This window comes from Arachis ipaensis, chromosome B5 (genome assembly GCF_059453495.1).
Source record: "Arachis ipaensis isolate K30076 ecotype BB chromosome B5, ASM5945349v1, whole genome shotgun sequence".
Lineage (NCBI taxonomy): Eukaryota > Viridiplantae > Streptophyta > Magnoliopsida > Fabales > Fabaceae > Arachis > Arachis ipaensis.
The window spans coordinates 92,754,907-92,777,107 of NC_142440.1; the positions used below are offsets into that span (position 1 = coordinate 92,754,907).

Below are 22,201 nucleotides of genomic sequence, written 5' to 3' on the forward strand. Positions count from 1 at the left end.
GTAATAGAGTGCTAAGTTATTGATTGGAATTTATTTATTTGCATTTCATTTTATTTTTGATACTATGAGCTACATGTTTCTTTCGTTAAATGACACGTTCACTTCCTGATCCAAGCTTGCCAATATTTGATCTTGAGATTGAAAGAACTATCTCACAAATAAGGCAAGCTTAGCGTCGGTTAGTCCTCTCTGAGGGCGAATCTGAAACGTCACTTGAGGAAGAAACAAGCTCCCTTTCTGCTGATTCGGTTGATTTACGTGTAGGTGACATGGAAGCACCTAGGAGAATTACTATCCAGGAGGCTGGAGCCCCTGATTTTACAATGCAACAGTTTCAAGCGCATCACCCAGCAGTGGCTACAGACTTTGAAATAAAGACTGCACTGCTCAACTTGATGCCTAAGTTTCATGGCTTACCTGCTCAAGAGCCTATCAAGTACCTGAGGGATTTCCAAGCAGCCTGTTCTACTGTCAGGTGTGATGGTGCAGATGAAACTTCTATTCTATTGAAAGCTTTCCCATTCTCTCTTGAGGGAAAAGCAAGAGAGTGGTACTACACTCAACCCGCAGCAACCGTTTCTGACTGGGATACGCTTAGAAGAGAATTTTTGGAAAAATTCTTCCCAGCTGAAGTTACTGATAAACTGAGGAAAGACATTTCCATAATTATTCAGGACGAATCCGAGACTCTCTATGAATACTGGGAGCGCTTCAACAACCTTCTGGAAGCATGCCCCCACTATATGATTGACAAGATAGTGTTGCTCGGCTACGTCACACAGGGCGTGAGGCCCCAAGATAAGACCACATTGGAAAGTGCTAGCAATGGGTCTATGAAAAAGTACAAGACCACTGATGAGGCATGGCAATTGATCAGCGACTTGGCTGAGTCTGCAAGGAATCACAGGCAGAAACAAAGCCGCTCAAAGGCTGTTGCAGAGGTATCTTCTAGCAAAGAAACTACTGCTCTGGCTCAGAGTATATGTGAAATGACCAACTTACTGAAGCAGATGCAGTTGAGTTAACAACAAGCACAGCAAAGCCAACAGTTAGTCCCACAGAGAGTGTGTGAGATCTGTGCCGATTACAGCCATTATACTGATGAATGTTCGCAGCTCCAGCAGGAAGACAACACTGTAGCAGCCACTCATAACTTCTATGACCGCCCCAACCAAGGGTACAATCAAAGTGGCAGTTACAGCCATGGATGGCAGGACAACTCTAACCAGAATTGGAGGGACAATTCTAACCAGAATTGGAGGGACAACAATAACAGAGGAGGCAGAGACAATCAAGGATATCAGAGGTGGAATAATAACAACAACAGGCAGCAGAACCAGAACCAGCCTTACAAAGCACCTCACCTGAGGCAGTCCCAAGGACCACAACACAACCAACAACAAGTTTCGCAGGTCACTCAATCTAAGTCCTCTCCGAGTGACGATACTCTTCAATCCATTGCACAAGGACAAAGGAACATGGAAAGTTCACTTAAGGGCCTAGCGTCCGCTATACAAGCTCTCATCTCTCAGCTGGCACCACCCAATACTTCAAACACTCAACAGGCAAGCTCCAGTGGAATTCCTTCTCAACCCTTACCCAATCCAAAGGGTGGCATTAATGTCATCACCCTAAGGTCCGGAACCACATTGCAAGAGAGGAATCAGGAGGAGCCAAGCCCACCAGAACACGCCTCAGCTGAAGAGGTAGTGGAAATAGAAGATGTTGAGGAGGAAGAGGACATACAGGACATGGCTGAAGAAGAAGAAGCTCAATCATAGGAAAAAGCACCGAAGGGCGCAGACACTGTAGAAAACACCATTCCTATTCCCTTTCCACAACTTGCAAGGAAGCCCAGGAAGCAGTTGGAACCTGATCCCAAAATGGTAGAAATATTCAAAAAGGTTGAGGTAACTATTCCCCTTTTTGATGTTATTCAACAAGTACCTAAATACGCAAAGTTTCTAAAAGATTTATGTATACATAAAGACAAAATTAATGAATTAGAAACTATTCCTTTAGGTAGTTCTATATCTGCTTTAATGGGAGGTATATCTGAAAAGTGTAGTGATCCAGGTCCATATATGGTTAATTGTACTATTGGTGGTGTAGTATTTTCTGACTGCATGTGTGATTTAGGAGCATGTGTGAGTATAATGTCTTTGTCTATATATGATATTTTGAGGCTCCATCCCTTAAAAAGGTCGACAACTCGTTTTGTGTTAGCAGATAAAAGCATTATTACAGTGGCTGGAGTTGCTGAAGATGTATTAGTGGGCATTAAGGGGCTCACATTCCCCATTGATTTTTATATCCTGGAGATGCCCTAAAATGACTCAGAGAAGCCATCATCAATCCTATTCAAAAGACCATTCCTGAAGACCTCGAAGTTCAAATTGGATGCTTTTTCAGGAACATACTCTTTTGAAATAGACGGCCGAGTGGTAAGCTTCAATCTGAATGGAGTTATGAAGCACCCTCAAGAAGATCATTCTATCCTCCAGTGTGACATCATAGATGAAACCGTAGCTGAAATTCACCAGGAGGAGTTAGAAGAGAAGTACATAGGACAAGGTCCGAGTGTGGGGACACTTTTAGAGGACAACCAAAGTACTTTACCATTGTCACCAACTCCAGACAATCCAGAGCCTAGCCATGAGCCGAAGTTAGAATTAAAACCCCTCCCTCCACACCTCAAATATGCTTACCTTGAGGACAAGCAGAAGTTTCCAGTTATCATTGCACGGGAACTCACTTCTCAACAAGAAGAGCAGTTACTTAGTGTGCTGAGGAGGCACAAGAAGGCAATTGGGTGGAGTTAGGAAGACATAGTAGGCATCAACCTTCAAGTTTGTGAGCACAGAATATTTTTAGAAGAGGGAGCTAGGCCTGTTCGTCAACCCCAGAGAAGACTAAATCCCACTATCTTAGAGGTTGTCAAAAGGGAAGTGACCAGACTACTAGAGGCAGATATCATCTACCCCATCTCAGACAGTGAATGGGTAAGCCCAGTACAAGTGGTGCCCAAGAAGTCTGGAGTCACTACAGTGAAGAATGAGCATGGAGAGCTCATAGCAACCAGAGTACAGAACGCTTGGAGGGTTTGCATTGATTACAGGCGCCTAAACCAGGCCACTCGTAAGGATCACTATCCTCTTCCATTCATTGATCAAATGCTGGACCGCCTGTCAGGTAAATCGCATTATTGCTTTTTAGATGGTTACATAGGTTATTTCTAAATTCATATAGCTCCTGAAGATCAGGAAAAGACTACTTTTACATGTCCTTTTAGGACTTATGCTTATAAGAGAATGCCCTTTGGCTTGTGCAATGCACCAGCTACTTTCCAAAGGTGCATGATGAGTCTTTTCTCTGATCTTATTGAGGACTGTATGGAGGTTTTTATGGATGATTTTAGCGTTTATGGTGATTCTTTTAGCCTTTGCTTAGATAGTTTATCTAGAGTATTAGATAGATGTGTCAGTACAAACCTTGTATTAAAGTTTGAAAAATGTCACTTTATGGTTAAACAAGGGATTGTACTAGGACATGTTGTATCTAATACTGGCATTTCTGTAGATCCAGCAAAAGTGGATGTTATTTCTAGTTTGCCTTACCCTTCCTCTGTGAGGGAAGTCCGTTTGTTCCTTGGCCATGCATGTTTTTACCGGAGGTTCATTAAGGACTTTAGTAAGGTAGCACTTCCCTTATCCAGATTACTGCAGAAAGATATTGAGTTCGAGTTCAGTGAGGATTGCAAACAAGCGTTTGATAAACTGAAAACTACCCTGACTCAAGCTTCAATTGTGAGAGGACCTGACTGGATTCAGCCATTCGAAATCATGTGCAACGCCTCCAACCATGCAGTAGGAGCAGCGCTGGCTCAGCGTGAAGGTAAGGACCCCTTTGTAATTGCTTATGTGTCTAAAACTTTAGACACTGCTCAGTCTAATTACACTACTACTGAGAAAGAGCTTCTTGCTATTGTTTTTGCTCTGGATAAATTTCGAGCCTATTTACTTGGTACTAAAGTAGTAGTGTATTCAGACCACGCAGCTCTAAAGTATTTATTAGCTAAAAAGGAATCCAAACCAAGGCTTATACGTTGGATACTGCTACTACAAGAATTTGATTTAGAAATAAAGGATAGGAGTGGAAACTAGAATTTAGTGGCAGACCACTTGAGTCGCCTTGAGCACATTAAGGATGAATCCACTCCTATAGCTGATAATTTCCCTTTTGATAACCTGCAAGCAGTATCTGAGGTAGTCCCTTGGTATGCACCTGTAGCTAATTATCTAGTTAGCTGCACTTTTCCTCCAAACTTTACTAAGCATCAAAGAGACAAGCTGAAAAGCGAGTCTAAATATTATATATGGGATGACCCATATTTATGGAGATGTGGCGCTGACCAGGTAATTAGAAGGTGTATACCTCAATCAGAATTTCAGTCCATCTTAGAGGCGTGTCACTCATCTGAGAGTGGAGGACATTTTGGCCCTCAAAGGACAGCTAGAAAAATCTTAGACTGTGGATTCTGGTGGCCTACTCTTTTTAGAGACGCTGCTGAATTTTGTAAATCCTGTTTCCCATGCCAAAAATTTGGTAATATATCCAGGAAGGATGAAATGCCTCAACAAATTATGCTTTTCTGTGAAATTTTTTATGTTTGGGGCATTGACTTCATGGGTCCATTTCCAAATTCTACTACTTATTTTTATATATTGTTAGCTGTAGATTATGTTTCCAAATGGGTGGAAGCAATTTCTACCCGCACTGATGATGCTAACACTGTTGTTTCCTTTGTGAGAAACCACATTATTTGTCGCTTTGGATCACCACGAGCAATCGTGAGCGATCAAGGCACCCATTTTTGTAACAGGAGACTAACAGGATTACTGAAGAAGCATGGGATAATTCATAAAATAGCAACAGCCTACCATCCTCAGACTAATGGACAAGCCGAGGTGTCTAACAGAGAGATAAAGTGCATATTACAGAAGATAGTCAAACCTCATAGAAGAGACTGGAGCACCAGGCTACAAGATGCACTTTGGGCATACAGAACAGCATACAAGACACCCATTGGGATGAGTCCCTTTCGCTTAGTTTATGGAAAAGCCTGTCATCTCCCAGTTGAAGTAGAGCACAAAGCCTTCTGGGCAGTAAAAGAGTGCAACATGGGATTTGAGAAAGCCGGAGCTAAAAGGAAGTTGTAATTGCAAGAATTGGAAAGCCTTCGCCTAGAAGCTTATGAGAACTCAAGGCTGTACAAGGAAAAGATGAAGGCTGTACATGATCAACACATCAAGAGGAAAGAGTTCTAACCTGGGGACTTAGTCCTCCTTTACAAATCTAGACTGAGACTCATGCCAGGTAAGTTGAGATCAAGATGGGAAGGTCCATATAGAGTAAAGAAGGCTGAGCCGTACGGAGTTTTTCACTTAAGTCACCCTTCAAGCTCTGAACTCATCAAAGTGAATGGACATCGTCTAAAGCTATATCATGGTGAGAAGGTGACGAAAAACAAGGAGTTAGATATCTTCCTCTTGGAGGATCCACTCACAGCTGAAGACTGAGCTAGTGGAGCGTCCAACTTACGGACGTTAAAGCAAAGTGCTAGGTGGGAGACAACCCACCATGGTATGATCGTTCCTTTATTTATTCTTAGTTTTCTTATACAATAACTCTTCTTTTTATTAGTATATTTAGTTTATATCTGCATTTGCATATTTTTAATTTAAGAGAAAAAAAGAGAGGGAGAGCCGCGACGCGACAGCGTCGCCGACGCGTCCGCGTCGCATGTGGCTGAGAGAGAATAATTAATCGAACAGAGAGTCACGCGGGAGCGTGGCTGGAGGCGTGCCTTTGGCACAACTCATTCCACGCGACCGCGTCGCTGACGCGTCCGCGTCAGTCACGCGGCCGCGTGACCTGGAAATCGACGTAAGAAAGGGTGCACGACCGAAAGTTGTGCTAGAGTGGTACTGGACTGGTGCTGAACGCACAAACCTTACCACGCAGACGCATGGCTCACGCGTCCACGTCATATCCCTATAGTGGCTACTCACGCATTCGCGTCGATCACGAGACCGCGTCACCCCGGATTTTGGCAAAAATAAGTTTTGAACAGAGAGTTGTGCAAGTGTGAGGCTGCCCTCGCGCCAGTAGCACAAACGAGTCACGCGTCCGCGTGACCGACGCGACCACGTCAATTCATTTAAGCGCAAGTCGCGCGAACGCGTCCCCCAGGCGTCCGCGTCGCCTGTGCCACACAGCTTATCCTAATTTGCCAAATATCTTATCTTTCCCTTCCCCAAATCCTACGTTTTTTTTCCCCCTCATTATTTTCTTTCCCTCTCTTCCTCCTTCCTTCTTTCTCACTTTCTATTCTCTCTCTCATCACCATTAACAAGGTTTTTCTTTTCTTCTTCCCTCTTTACTTTTCTATTCTTCTTCTTAATTTATGTTCTCTTCTTCTTTTCTTTTTTTTTACTTGTATTATCTATATTTTTCTTTTTCTTTATTTTTCATTTAATTGGTGTTAGATATTTAGTAGGGTCATTATTATTCACTATGGTTTGCTTGTGGATTATTAAGAACTTATTTGGCAATTTTATGTTAATTTTTAAAAGGGTTGCTTGCATGTTCCACTTATTATTTTCAATAGCTTACCTACCATGCATGCTATGTGTTTGTGAAAATGCCCGTATAGCATTGTGCACTATTTTTGGATTTCTTTTTACTCTAAATGTCGGTGATGAGATATTTTGGTGAGAAACGAATCTCTCACAAAACATCACAAAACTAACCGGCAAGTGCACCGGGTCGTATCAAGTAATAAAAACTCACGGGAGTGAGGTCGATCCCACAGGGATTGAAGGATTGAGCAATTTTTGCTTAGTGGTTAATTTAGTCAAGCGAATCAAGATTTGGTTGATGGTTTTGTGACTTGCAGAAATAAATTGCATTGAAGTAAAGAGGACGAGAAATAAATGACTGAAACTTAAAGAACAAGAAATTAAATGACAGAAACTTAGAGTGCAAGAAATGTAAATTGCGGAATCTTAAATGACAAGAAATGTAAATTGCTTGAAATGTAAAGGGGATTGGGATGTGGATTTGCAGAAATTAAACAAGGAAAAACTAAATTGCATTAAACAGAAGAGGAAAAGGGAATTGGGATTGAACCGGATGTGAAGCAGAAAAGTAAATGAACATAAGAAGCAATAAACAGAGAATTGAATTGTAAAATTAAGATCTCAGGACCCAGAGACTAGAAAACTAAGTCTAGATCTCAATTCCTTCCTAGATCCAACAAGAACAATTGCAAGGAAATTGTAAATTGCAAAGAAAAGAGATGAAGAACAATGAACCGGAAATGAAATTCAATTAACAGTAAAGTAAAGAAACAGAGAGATCCAAGATTGAGATTGAAACAGAATTTCTTCAATTCTCCAATCCAAGATCCAAGACAAAAGTAAAATGAAATTGCAAGTAAAAGGAAACAAAGAAATTCAAGTTCACTCAGTAACAAAAGCTTCCCCAAAAACTATTATGAAAATTCTAAAAGGAAAGCTCTCCTAATAACTTGAATTCTATCCTATTTATACACTTTCCAAAAATGATCTTCAAGCCTTGAGTTGGGCCTTTGTTCTTGGTGGAATTGGGTTGAAAGAGGCCTTGGTTGATTGCTCTTGAAGATTGAAGAAGAACCGAAGTGAACCAATTGAACCGGTTTTTGAAGTTGGCCAAAGTTGATCTCAACGTTAGGGTCAAAGTTAGGGGTCTAACTTTGACCCTAACTTTTCATATCAGCAAGCTAAATTCCCTGGTTTGGACGTTGGTGCCAACGTTAGGGGTCTAACTTTGACCCTAACGTTGGCCTTCCTTATATGCTAGTGGTGCCAACGTTAGCCTCCAAGTTAGGGGGCTAACGTTGGCGCAAACGTTGGTGCCCCTTCCTTTGAAATTTAAGTGCCAACGTTAGCCTCCAAGTTAGGGGGCTAACGTTGGCGCAAACGTTGGTGCCCAGGGGAGAAACTCTCAAGTTCCAACGTTAGCCTCCAAGTTAGGGGGCTAACGTTGGAGCTAACGTTGGCCACCTCTTTGCAATGTCATATGCCAATGTTAGCCTCCAAGTTAGGGGGCTAACGTTGGCTCAAACTTGGGAGCCCAGGGAGTGATTTTCATGCCCAACGTTAGTCTCCAAGTTAGGGGGCTAACGTTGGGGCTAACTTCATGCAACCCGGTTCAATTTTCACTTATTCCCTTGTCCTCTCTTCACTCCAAGCCATTCCTCTTTACTTCAACCTTTCTCCAAGCCTTCTTCACCTATCATTGATCAACCAAACTAATCAAAGCTTTGCTCAAAATCATGAGGTATTCAATCTTCCACAATATGCAACAAATATAGCACAAAACCTCATGAAATGGCATGAATTCACATATGGTTGGTTCAATCAAGGGAAACATGAAAATCTACTCAATTAGCTTGCTTGTAGCTCAAGAAAGTGCATAATTCTAATGAAAACTAAAGAAAAAGACTAGCTAAAATGGGCTAAGATGACTTGTCATCACAACACCAAACTTAAAGCTTGCTTGTCCCCAAGCAAGAAACAGATTTATGCTCCAAGGTTCTTTCAATTAAGATGGATTGAGGAGCACTTGTAAAGTGCAGTGAGTGAAGTGATCAAGTATCAATGGGGTGAACTTCTAAATCATATGCTCATGCAAGGGCTTCAGTGCTCACTAGTCCTTACATATTGGGAGTCGTAGGTCTTAGGATTTTCATCCAAATGGTACCATGGAGAACTCTTTATATGTAATCACCTTGAAGCAGCTTATAGTTTTTGTGCTTTGGCCTCGACTCTAAGTATCATGTCTCAAAGCGGCTCTTTAGATAAGCTTTCAATCAATACTCCTAAACCAGTTGGTTTTAAGGTATTAGGTGTTGAAGCACCCCTAAGGATTTACTTGCTCAAGCCTCTTTCTTTGACACACTTCAACCACAAGCATTTTACTAGGCTAACAACTCTTTGAGTCATTGTTTCTTTCTTTCTTTTTCTGCCTAGTAATTGATGCTCAGAGCCTTGGACCATGTTCTTTTTGTTTTTGTATTTTCTTTTCTTTCTTTTGTTTTGTTTGCTGCTTCTTGGATCAATAGATTTTTGAGAATCTCCACAATACTTCTTTGAACTTCATATCCCGCCTATGAGCTCCCATGCAAGTTTTCACAAGCATGCAACCTCAATACATTATCACACAACCAAAACTACCACTTCTCTTAATCTTTTGCTTACCTCAAAATTGTTTAATTCCTCAATCCTTCTTTTCAAAGAACTTTCATGTGATGCATTCTTGAAAATTGAGTGCAAACAAGTTTTGAAGATAAGAATGTTGTGAATGATCAAGCATCTTGCTTATTGAATTATAAAGAAAGACTATGCTATGCAGGCAGGGGTATATAGAAATAAAACTATATTATGCAGACAGGTAGGGCACTTAAGGATACAATCCAACTTTCAATTACAGCAATATTTGATGCAAAACAATGACTTAACAATACAACCTGTTGGAGTTCAATTGCTTTCTTTCTTCTCATCATTATCATTGCTGGCCTTTAGGTTCATCTTTTGTTTCTTTGGTTGATGATGTTTAGTCCTTCCAACAGCTTGTATGGACCTCTGCAATGATATTGAAAGTTGCTTGTTCCCCAAGCACTTGGAAACAATGGTTAATTTTCATGATTTATTTGCGGGCTTTTTGAACTTACTTTGGTGTGGGGACACCAAACTTAGTACCTTGCCAATGCATCAGATTAACCATGTGTGAAACTCTTTTTCTTCTTTTTCAAAAGCAATAAGACTGAAAACTAAGAAACAGCAGAATAGTTAACTAGTTTATCCAACATGCTTGAAGCTAGCGGTATGCAGAAGGTGAGAATGTGTGTTTTAAGATGAGATTGTGGTGAAACACCAAACTTAGAATCCTTCATTCTCCCTTAGATTGCTTTGGTGTGCAACACCAAACTTAGCTTCTTGCAATATAGATAAAACTAATTAACCTTTTTATTAAAATGGTTATGAACAGAAAACTACCTCAGGTTGGGTTGCCTCCCAACAAGCGCTCTTTTATTGTCACTAGCTTGACATCTTGCTCTTTGATCATGGAGGCTGGAAATCATAATGCCTCAGTTTCTCTCCTCTTGCTGTAGGATTCCTTTCCTCCATGACCTGCACAATCACAAACAATCCAAATGAAAATTGGATATTCTCATGCCAGAATGTAGTTAGAGGATTAGTTGACACCATGTGTCAAACAGTTGGTAAACTTGAGAGATTAATGAATGAAAATCACTTCTCTCGTTTATTTATCGAGCTATGAGAATCATATTCAGCAAGATAAACCAAGGAAACTTCACTCTATTGCTAAAGTGAGGTTTCAATTAGCTCAGGCAAAAATTCAAACAGTTAGTGGGTTATTCAAAAATTAAAGAAAAAATGCTTGATCTAGATCACCACTTCACTTAATCATTGTCAATCTAATCAATCCCCGGCAACGGCGCCAAAAACTTGATGAGATATTTTGGTGAGAAACGAATCTCTCACAAAACATCACAAAACTAACCGGCAAGTGCACCGGGTCGTATCAAGTAATAAAAACTCACGGGAGTGAGGTCGATCCCACAGGGATTGAAGGATTGAGCAATTTTTGCTTAGTGGTTAATTTAGTCAAGCGAATCAAGATTTGGTTGATGGTTTTGTGACTTGCAGAAATAAATTGCATTGAAGTAAAGAGGACGAGAAATAAATGACTGAAACTTAAAGAACAAGAAATTAAATGACAGAAACTTAGAGTGCAAGAAATGTAAATTGCGGAATCTTAAATGACAAGAAATGTAAATTGCTTGAAATGTAAAGGGGATTGGGATGTGGATTTGCAGAAATTAAACAAGGAAAAACTAAATTGCATTAAACAGAAGAGGAAAAGGGAATTGGGATTGAACCGGATGTGAAGCAGAAAAGTAAATGAACATAAGAAGCAATAAACAGAGAATTGAATTGTAAAATTAAGATCTCAGGACCCAGAGACTAGAAAACTAAGTCTAGATCTCAATTCCTTCCTAGATCCAACAAGAACAATTGCAAGGAAATTGTAAATTGCAAAGAAAAGAGATGAAGAACAATGAACCGGAAATGAAATTCAATTAACAGTAAAGTAAAGAAACAGAGAGATCCAAGATTGAGATTGAAACAGAATTTCTTCAATTCTCCAATCCAAGATCCAAGACAAAAGTAAAATGAAATTGCAAGTAAAAGGAAACAAAGAAATTCAAGTTCACTCAGTAACAAAAGCTTCCCCAAAAACTATTATGAAAATTCTAAAAGGAAAGCTCTCCTAATAACTTGAATTCTATCCTATTTATACACTTTCCAAAAATGATCTTCAAGCCTTGAGTTGGGCCTTTGTTCTTGGTGGAATTGGGTTGAAAGAGGCCTTGGTTGATTGCTCTTGAAGATTGAAGAAGAACCGAAGTGAACCAATTGAACCGGTTTTTGAAGTTGGCCAAAGTTGATCTCAACGTTAGGGTCAAAGTTAGGGGTCTAACTTTGACCCTAACTTTTCATATCAGCAAGCTAAATTCCCTGGTTTGGACGTTGGTGCCAACGTTAGGGGTCTAACTTTGACCCTAACGTTGGCCTTCCTTATATGCTAGTGGTGCCAACGTTAGCCTCCAAGTTAGGGGGCTAACGTTGGCGCAAACGTTGGTGCCCCTTCCTTTGAAATTTAAGTGCCAACGTTAGCCTCCAAGTTAGGGGGCTAACGTTGGCGCAAACGTTGGTGCCCAGGGGAGAAACTCTCAAGTTCCAACGTTAGCCTCCAAGTTAGGGGGCTAACGTTGGAGCTAACGTTGGCCACCTCTTTGCAATGTCATATGCCAACGTTAGCCTCCAAGTTAGGGGGCTAACGTTGGCTCAAACTTGGGAGCCCAGGGAGTGATTTTCATGCCCAACGTTAGTCTCCAAGTTAGGGGGCTAACGTTGGGGCTAACTTCATGCAACCCGGTTCAATTTTCACTTATTCCCTTGTCCTCTCTTCACTCCTAGCCATTCCTCTTTACTTCAACCTTTCTCCAAGCCTTCTTCACCTATCATTGATCAACCAAACTAATCAAAGCTTTGCTCAAAATCATGAGGTATTCAATCTTCCACAATATGCAACAAATATAGCACAAAACCTCATGAAATGGCATGAATTCACATATGGTTGGTTCAATCAAGGGAAACATGAAAATCTACTCAATTAGCTTGCTTGTAGCTCAAGAAAGTGCATAATTCTAATGAAAACTAAAGAAAAAGACTAGCTAAAATGGGCTAAGATGACTTGTCATCAGTCGGCTTTTCACAAAATCCTTTTTTATATTTTATCAATTTAATATAATTGCTATTCCAAATAGGTTGTTAGTTTGAATTCTGTGGTAATTTAACATGGACATTGAATGCTTGATCTATGCTACTCATGCATTTGCCTGCATGCCAATAAACACCTTGCATTTAATTGTCACCCTATGCACTTACTATATTCCTCATGATAATTTTTCGCATGTAGTCATGACCATGTGTTAACTTCATTCATCTTTAATGTGCATTGATTACCACCCGTACCATCCTCTTCCTTGCTCTACCCCTTGAAATTTTGACATACTTTCTCTTTTCTCCCTTTCACGATGGCCACCAAGAAAGGTAAGGAGAAAGCTGCTCCCAAACCAACAGCAAGGAGAGGAACAAAACGAGCATTAGTGGAAGAGCCTTCTTCAACTGCAGTTAAACCCTCAACAAAAAGAATTAAGAGGATTATAAAGGTTGATGATAAAGAAAAAGCCTTTCCAGCAAAGGACACTGCGCGATTTACCAATCGCTACTTTGAGCAGATGTTCTCCATCCTGGCAGAAAGGAGTTACAACAACGAACACCTTCTTATCCTCCCAAACCATATTGCTGAATTTGTTGAGCCACAAATTGCACGAAGACAATGGGGTTTCCTCCAGAGACAGTCACGGCAGGTTAATCTTTCTTGGGTAGTAGAGTTCTACTCCAATTTCCACCTGCCAACCCTGCAGTCTGTCTTTGTCCGACAGAAGCAAGTCCCCATTAGAGAAGAGGCCATTCAACGAGCTCTAGATCTTCCCCCTATTCCAGAAGGACCGGGCGCATTTCAAGAAGCCGCACTCAAGCGCCAGATGTACCAATTTGACTGGGATGCTGTTCTCAAAGTTATCGCACTACCTGGTAGCGATGGATTTACGGATACCATCGTTTCCGTCCTAAGGGAATATCGGCTTCCGCACTTACCTTGGAGGCTCGAGTATGGACACAGTATTATGTCCCATTACATCTTTCCAAGCACTCACGAGTCCTCCTTCACTGCAGACATGGCCGTTCTACTGTGGTACATCCTTACAGACCAGCCTCTAAACCTACCAAGACACATCCAGAGTGCTATGGGACACGTACATATAGCGGGCAACTTACCTTTTCCCGCCTTGGTTTCAGATCTCGTCTCAGCTGTCGGAGTCTCCTACAGAGCTGGGGACACCAAAGCCATGCTTCCATGGGTTGATCAGTATGTCCCTAACGGGAAATACATCAGACCTCCAGCAGCCACTACCAGCCAGCCTACTGAACCGGCTGAAGAGATTCCTCCTTCAACACCACAAGCACCTACAACCACTCAACTGCTCCATCAGATACTTGAAAGGTTGAATCAGCAGGAACACAAAGCAAAGCTAAGAGAGCGCCGTAACAAGCGCCGATTCACACACCTCAAGGAGCTACTTAAGGGAAAATACAGAGACTCAGATACCCAGGACTCCACTTCCTTTACCAGCACAGGGAGTCATGACGGTCCCGACTGTGGAGATACTACTATCAGCCCACCCTTGTTCCTGACAGATGGCACCGAGGACGGTGCAAAGCCTTAAGTGTGGGGAGGTCGGTCAGTACCTGACTTCCGGAGGTAATTTCTCTTCCCTAACACTAATAAAATAGGATATTTAGTTAATTTTTCTTTTGTAGAATAGGATAAATTTCATAGTAATAGATTAGTTGCATGCATGTTGTACTTGATTGAAAAGACAGTAAGTTTCTTCTAAGACCCTATTTTTTAGAACCAAATTTTACTAATTTTAATTTAAACTTTTGTGTTAAATTTGCTTGAAGTTATATTTGGAACATGGTTTTTGAGCTAAAGAACACACAACCTGTGAGACTTTGAGCCTTTATACATGGTTACATTATTTAACCATAATTATTCTGTTCTTGTGTGTTTACTTCTCTATGATTGTAATTTATATTTTGTTTCATCCTATATGTCCAATGTTCAATATATTTATATGCTTGCATATGATTGAGGCCATTATTTGTTTAGCTCACTTATCCAAATTAAGCCTACCCTTGCTATTACCTTTGTTAGCCACTTTGAGCTTTTAAATCCCAGTTGTTCTTTATTTTACCACATTACTAGCCTTAAACAGAAAAATAATTTTATATCCCAATTGAATCATTAGTTAGCTTAAGATAGAATTATGTGTTAATTAAGTATGGGAAAATTGTGGGAACAAAAGATAATAAGGGAATGTGTCATGATGATATAATGGGAATTTGGGTACTTGTTCATGTGAAACTATAAGAATTAAACATCTATGTGCATTGATAAGCTATGTTTATTTTTATTTAAAAAAATCTAAAAATATTCAATAATTAAATAAGGGGACAAAATAACCCCAATGTTAAGTTAAGAATTCCAAGATTAATGCATGTATGATAAAATTAAAATGAAAGTTGATACATGAGTAAGGAATGTGAAAGAGAAATTTTGGGTAGCTAGGTATGAAATTTAAGTTATATAGAATGTACATATGTGTGGGTTAAAGCTTAGGTTAATTAAAGATTCAATTTATAAAGCTTACTTAACTATATGTGTATCCTTACCCTTACCTTGGCCCCATTACAACCTTGAAAAGACCTCATGATGTTTGCATTGGTATATTAAATGTTGTTGATTGGTTAGGTGAAGAACAAAAATTAGAAAGCATGATTAGAGAAGAATAGAGTGATCACCCTATACACTAGAGAGATTAGAGCATACATACATCATCAGTGAGGGTTCAATGCTTAAATTCTATGTTCCCTGCTTTCATGAGCTACCTTCTTGCATTTTTATCTGTTCTTACTGTATAAGAATTGAATTAGTGGAATTTGGTTTGTGATTGTCTTGAAGAGCTTATTCACTTTTAACCAAGTGGACAAAAATCATATAGTTGCATTCACATATATAGGTTGCATTGCATTGCATGAGTTTTACATGTTCCTACTCATTTATTTTATCTCCTTCAACTAAGCATGAGGACATGCTAATATCTAAGTGTGGGGAGGTTAATGAACCATTATTTTATGGTTTATATTGTGTTTAATTGTGTAGTTTTATCAAATCTTTACCCACTTATTCATTAAATAAGCATGCATTTATAATTCCTTCCTAAAAATAATTTATGGTTGAAAACTTGCTTCCTAGAGACTTTTAATTTTGTATTTTAATTCTCCTTTATTCCATTCGATGCCGTGATCTATGTGTTAAGTATTTCAGGCTCTATAGGACATGAATGACTTGGAGATTGGAAAGGAAGCTTGCAAAAATGGAAGGAACACAAGAAATTAAGGAGATGACCAACGAGAAGTGATGCGGGTGCATGGCTCACACGACCGCACGATATAGAGAAAATTGCAGTGACGCGGACGCATGGCTCACGCGACCGCGCGGATTGGAAACTGCACCAGTGACGCGAAGGCGTGGACGACGCGCACGCGTCGCTAGGCAAAACGCTGGATGACGCGAACTCCTGGATGACGCGATCGCGTGACCTGCACGATCTGCAGAATCTGCAGAATTCGCTGGGGGTGATTTTGGGCCCTGTTTTGACCCAGTTTTCGGCCCAGAAAAGCAGATTAGAGCCAGGGAACATGCAGAGACAGAAGACAACATTCATTCCACATAGTTTTAGTTTTAGATCTGATTTTACCTCTCCTCTAGGTTTTTCTCTCTACATATTCATAATTCTTAGGATTTGATTTTATTGCTTATTGGATTGGAACATTGAGAAGAGTTATTACCTCCGTCAAGACTTCGCCATTCTAGTTTATTTCCTTACTTCTCACTTACTCTTTCATGTTCTTTATTTACTCAGAGTTACTCTTGGATTATTTCTAGAATTTATTTATACAAGAACTATTTTTATTTCTAATTGATCCTTTTGATTATTGTTTATTATGACTTTCAGTATTTTCCTTCCTTATTCTGTGAATTTTACATTCATAATGAGCGAGTAGTTCCATAACTTGATTGGGGGATGATTGAAAGGAACCCTCGAGTTGGATTTCTCAAGAGAAAAATTGTAATTGGGTTTATTGTTGGATCTCCCTCTAGTTATTGACACTAGTCCTTCCCAAGGGAGAGGATTAGGACTTGTGACTAGAAACAGCTTTCCAACTTGCTTGACTTCCCTCTACCTAGTAAAGGGTAACTAAGCAGAACAACTTTCAATTATCAATTAATCTTGAGAGTACTCCAACAAGAATAGGGCTTCCAACTAATCTACTCCCAGTCAAGGCTTTTATTTAAAATTACATAAATTCTCTAATTTAAATTCCTGTTTATCAACTCAAACCACTTTTGAAAACATCTGATTAATAAAATAGTACATCTTTCTGCAACTCGTTGGGAGACGACCTGGGATTCATACTCCCAATATTTTGATTTTTATTTTAATTTTGTGACAACCCTTCTAAATTGATAAATGGATTTTCGGTTGGTTAAGAACTGTACTTGCAACGTATCTCTTATGAAAATTTCTTAACTCGCCAATTTCCGCCACGTCACTCCCCCTATTTTGAAAACCCCACGTACGTGAGACTAACGGGGACATAGTCTTACATACGCAAGCCCCCTATTTTTGCCAAAAATGAGATTTTTGAATGTTAAGTCAATCCTCCATCTTTCCAAGCCTCCTTTACACTTGTTTAAGGTCCGTTAGTAAGCTTTTAAAGCCTTAGAACGGGGGTGACTCTGTTAAATAAGTTGAGGAGATAGTTGGGAGGATTTTACGAAGTGTTATCTGAATTACTGAGGTGTTGACAATGTTGAATAAGAAGTAAATAATGAAGATAATGATAATAGTAATAAAATATGGCTTAGTTGAGAGGTGTTTGATGATGAGGCTGGCTTTGAGAAAGAAGAATAAGGAGTACTGAGTTAATTATGAACTTTGAGTGAGATATGATGAGATTGATTGAGATATATAAGACCCAGGAACGGAGCTAGGTGAAATTTTAAGGAGGGGCAAAAAATTGAATTCACAATAAAATAAGACTAAAATAAAAATTTTTAAGAGGGCTAAATTAAAATTTATATGTAATTTATATGAAGAAATTAAATTTAGGGGGGGCATGCCCCCTTCCTTACTATGAGGCTCCGCCTCTAATGAGACCAGGTAAGATACAGTGGCATTGTCCACTTGCTCCGGGTATGAAATGAGGAAGAAGAATGATTGAAAATGTTTATGAAGATAAAGATTATGAATGTGAAGAGTGCATGTATGTTCTGTTTTGTTTTGTTGCATCACTTTCTCTCTGTTTATAAAGTGTGTCTGGCACTATATCCCATAAGTGTGTCGGACACTATATCCTAAGAGCGTGGCAGGCGCTATATCCTAAGAGTGTGGGAACACTTTAACCTGAAAAGTGTGTCGAGTACTATATCCCATGAGTGTGGCGGGCACTATATTCCAAGAGCATGGCGGGCTCTATATCCCAAGAGTGTGGGAACACTTTATCCCAGGAAATGCAACAGGCACTATATCCCATGAGTGTGACGGGGACTATATCCCAAGAGTGTGAAGGCATGTTAGAGAGACGGTATCCGGGTTAGGTACTGGGTGTGTCGGGTTCTAGCAAAGTAACCAATACTTGAGCTCACTGCCAGTAGCATAGGCATACATCATGTGCATTTGTATGTTTTGTTTGAGTGTGCATTGTTTTGGTTTGCTTAACTGCTTTATCTTTTCTTATCTACTACTTGTTCTACTTACTATAACTGCTATATATATCTGTGCTCTCCTTGTCTGTTTTGTTTGTCTTTGCAACTGAGAGATCCCTCGTTTGGCGGAGGTGTAATGAGGGTAGTTCTATTAGTGTTTCAAAGGGTTGAAGGAAGCAAAAGTGAAGTGTTGAGTTAGGATTATATCAGAACTTGAGAACCTTAGACAGTTACCAAATTTCTGGTTTAGTTATTCCTTTACGTTTAAATTTGAGTGTCAGAGTTCTAGGAATGCCTCTATCTTTCATGGGACCTTTTATATTAACTATGCAGACACCTTTACCATACTGAGAACCTTTGATTCTCATTCTATACATATATTTTTTTTTTCATATGCAGGACGCAAAGCACCACATTGAGCATTCTGGAGACTCTTGGAAGCGAAGAGCTATCTTGGGACTCTGTGTTTGTAGTTTTGTTTATATTTATATATATGTAATAGATTCTCCACCTTTTATCTTGTATGTTTGTCCCTCTTAGATATTGACATGGAGAAACAGGTATTTTGTTTTAAGTTTGGGACACTTTTGGGTTATTATATTAGGGGTGTTCAAAACAGATCCAATCCGAACAAAACCGACCAACCGAACTAAAAGAATCGATAACGGAACAAACCGAAAAACATTATTTTTGTAATTTTTTTGGGTTTGGTTTGATTTTTGGTTCTGGTAGGAAAAACCCTACCTGAACCGAACTAAACCGGTGTTAATAAAAACCCCGGGATAAAAGCAGCCTCCCTCTACAATTCCTCCTAAACCAGCCACAGCCACCCCTACCAGGGATCCTAACTCCCTTGAGCCCTCTATCAATCTCTCTAGCGCTGAATCTCAGCGGAACCTCCTCCATCTTCTCTGCCATCGACGCCGCCGGACATAGGGTGGAAACAGGCCAGGCCAGGCCAGACTTTGCTCTACAGTCATGTAAATAATTGGCTGAGCCTGGCCTGCAGCCTGCTATCGGCTTTTCTTTAGGTACTAAGCATGGCCTGTTATTCAGTCTGGCCTGGCCTGAAGCCTGTTAAAAAGCTTGATAATTTTTTTTTGCAAAAATAAAAATATTATTTAAAAAAACTATTTTTTAATAAAAATATTTATATGTAATATATCATATTTAATATTTTTAAAAATTTTTAGACTTTTAAAATATCTCATAATTTAATTTTATTAATAATAAAAAAATTATTTATATATGTAATTATGTGTTAGCAGGCCCAGGCAGGCCTAACAGGCCAATAAGACTAATTAGTGAGCTTGGCCCTAGCCTATTAACATATTAAGGTTTTTATATGAGCATGAGCCTGTACCTATTTTACAATAGGGCAGGCCAAACCAGGCTAAACATAGGCCAGGCTGCAGGCTCCTGGCAGGCTGCCTGGCCTTTTTCCACCCCTACCGGACAGCACCAGCATGGCGGCGTGGCGCTTTTCTCTCCTTCTCTCTTCCTTGTAGGCTCGTAGCGCTTCTCTCTGCCCCTCATCCTCGACGGCTCCACACACCACCTCTCTAGCAGCTGTCTCCTCCACCTACCAACAGCCGCCATTGTCTTCGACGAACTGCAACAGCACGCACCAGACGCAGTCGAAGCCGCCACCATTTATCACCTGTCTCTCGTTTGTCGTTGATCTGTCCAGTCTCTCTGGTCTTTGGTTCGTCGCTGCCGCCGTCTCACCATCTTGTACCTCCATCGTCCTCTGCAATGGAGCCTAAGTCTCAGGTTGGTTTTTTGAGTTCTGATTCTTTTTTTTTTTAATTTTGGTTTAGTCTTCTTATTGATTCTAGTTTGTAATGAACACTTGGTTGGCTTGTTCTTCATTCTATGGTTGAGTTGTTAATTCTAAATTTGTTTTTTAACTCTAAAAGTTTTGTTCTGTTTTGATTTAAGGTAATTCTGGTTTAGGGTTGATTCTGAACTTTGTGTTTATTCAATGATAATACAGCAAAGGGAAAGGTGAAAGAGGAAGATTTTGTAGAATTGGTGCACCACAGGAACATTTTCGGAATTAGTTTGGTTGTATTTTTGATTCAGTTTGGTTCTATTTCTTAATTCAGTTTGGAATTGGTCCACCATTTTTACAAAAAATTTTGAATTAGTTTGGTTGTGTTTTTTTATTTCTTGATTCAGTCCAGGTTGATTATTGTTCTATCTGGTTCTGCTGTTTTTGCAACAAAATTGTTAATGATTTTAATTTGTTGTGCTTTTGCTAATTTCTTTGTGATTTATGAGTCAAGTTGATCGTTGTTCCATCTTCTTCTATTTTTGCAAAATTGTTAATTATTTTAGTATCCTAGATATCATTTGATGATTAGAATAGGATATGTTTCCAAATTCAATCAACCATGGATAAATTAATGCATTTTCATGAGATTTTGTGTTATAATTGTCATATATTATGAAAGAATAACAATCTCATGATTTTGAGCATAGCTTTGATGTCTTTGATTGATTGATGATAGGTGAAAAGAGCTTTGAAGAAGGTTGAAGAAAGAAGGAATGACAAAGAGCAAGAGAAAACTTTAGGAGGAGCTTGACTACATCCTGGAGGGAGCAAAAGCTTGCGCCAACGTTTGACCTCAAGCTTTTAGGCAAACATTGGCGCCACAACAAACACACCCAGGGAGTAAAAGCTTGCGCCAACGTTTGACCTCAAGCTTTTAGGCAAACGTTGGCACCACAACAAACACACCCAGGGAGCAAAAGCTTGCACCAACGTTTGCCTCAAGCTTTTAGGCAAACGTTGGTCAAGAGGCATGCAAGGGAGGATCCACGTTTGGCTCAAAGTTTGACCTCAAACTTTGGCTCAAACGTGGATGACAGCACGGAAGGCAAGCTGATATGAAAAGCTTGAGTCAAAGTTTGCCTCAAACTTTGACTCAAGCTTTAATGGTTCATGGCCCGGTTAGCAAGTGGGTTTCTCTCCAACTCCAAGAGCAATCAACAGAGGCTTTTGTCAACCCAATTCCATCAAGAGCAAAGGCCCAATTCAAGGCTTGAAGATCACTTGAAGAGAGTGTATAAATAGCTTAGAATTTAAGTTTTTGAGGAGCTTTTCCGTTTTAGTTTTTACTAAGTGATTTTGGGAGAGCTTTTGGTTAGAAGTTATTTTGAGATTCTGAGTCTTGGGGAAGGAGAATTGAATTCTCTTCCTCTTAGTTCTCTTATTTTTAATTTCATTTACACTTTGTTTGAATCTTGGGTGTTGGAGAATTGAAGGAATTCTGTTTCAATCTCACCCTGAGATCTCTCTGTTTTATTTACTGCACTTTTTTGAGAAATCAATTTTTGCATTCCTTTCTTCTACTGCTTGATCTTTACTTTTCTTGCAATTGAATTCTGAATTTGGATCTAGGAAGGCATTGAGATCTAGACTTGGTTATCTAGTCTCTTGGGTCCTGAGATCTGGAGTTTTCATTTTAATTTCTCTGTTGAATGCGTCTCCAAATTCATTTACATTTCCAGTTGAGATCCGTTTCATTTTAATTCCTTTTCTACTTTTCTGTTTATTGCAATTTACTTTTCCTTGTCTAATTTCTGCAAATCCAATTCCTAATTCCTGTTATAATTCAAGCCATTTACATTTCTTGCACTTTAAGATTCTGTAATTTACATTTCTTGCGTTCTAAGTTTCTTCCATTTAATTTCTTGTTCTTTAAGATTCATCACTTTTATTTTCTATTCTCTTTACTTTACTGCAATTATCCCTCTCCCTTTAATTTTCATGCAGTTTAGTTTCAGTCAATTACAAATCACTCAACCAAATTTTGATTCGCTTGACTAAATCAACCACTAAACTAAAATTGCTCAATCCTTCAATCCCTGTGGGATCGACCTCACTCACGTGAGTTATTATTACTTGATGCGACCCGGTATACTTGCCGGTTAGATTTGTGTGTTTGGAATTTGTTCATTTTTCCACAAAAACACCATCAAGTTTTTGGCGCTGTTGCCGGGGATTGAAATAGATTGACAATGATTAAGTGAAGTGGAGATCTAGATCAAGCATTTTTTCTTTTCTGTTTCTTTAACTTTTGACTAACACACTAACTGTTTG

General features: G+C 39.5%; 1 pseudogene; it reads left to right on the forward strand.

Moving 5' to 3' along the window:
- The first annotated feature begins 1,751 nt into the window (after window positions 1–1,751).
- LOC148564984 (uncharacterized) lies at window positions 1,752–18,512 on the forward strand (annotated as a pseudogene).
- Window positions 18,513–22,201: the final 3,689 nt, after the last annotated feature.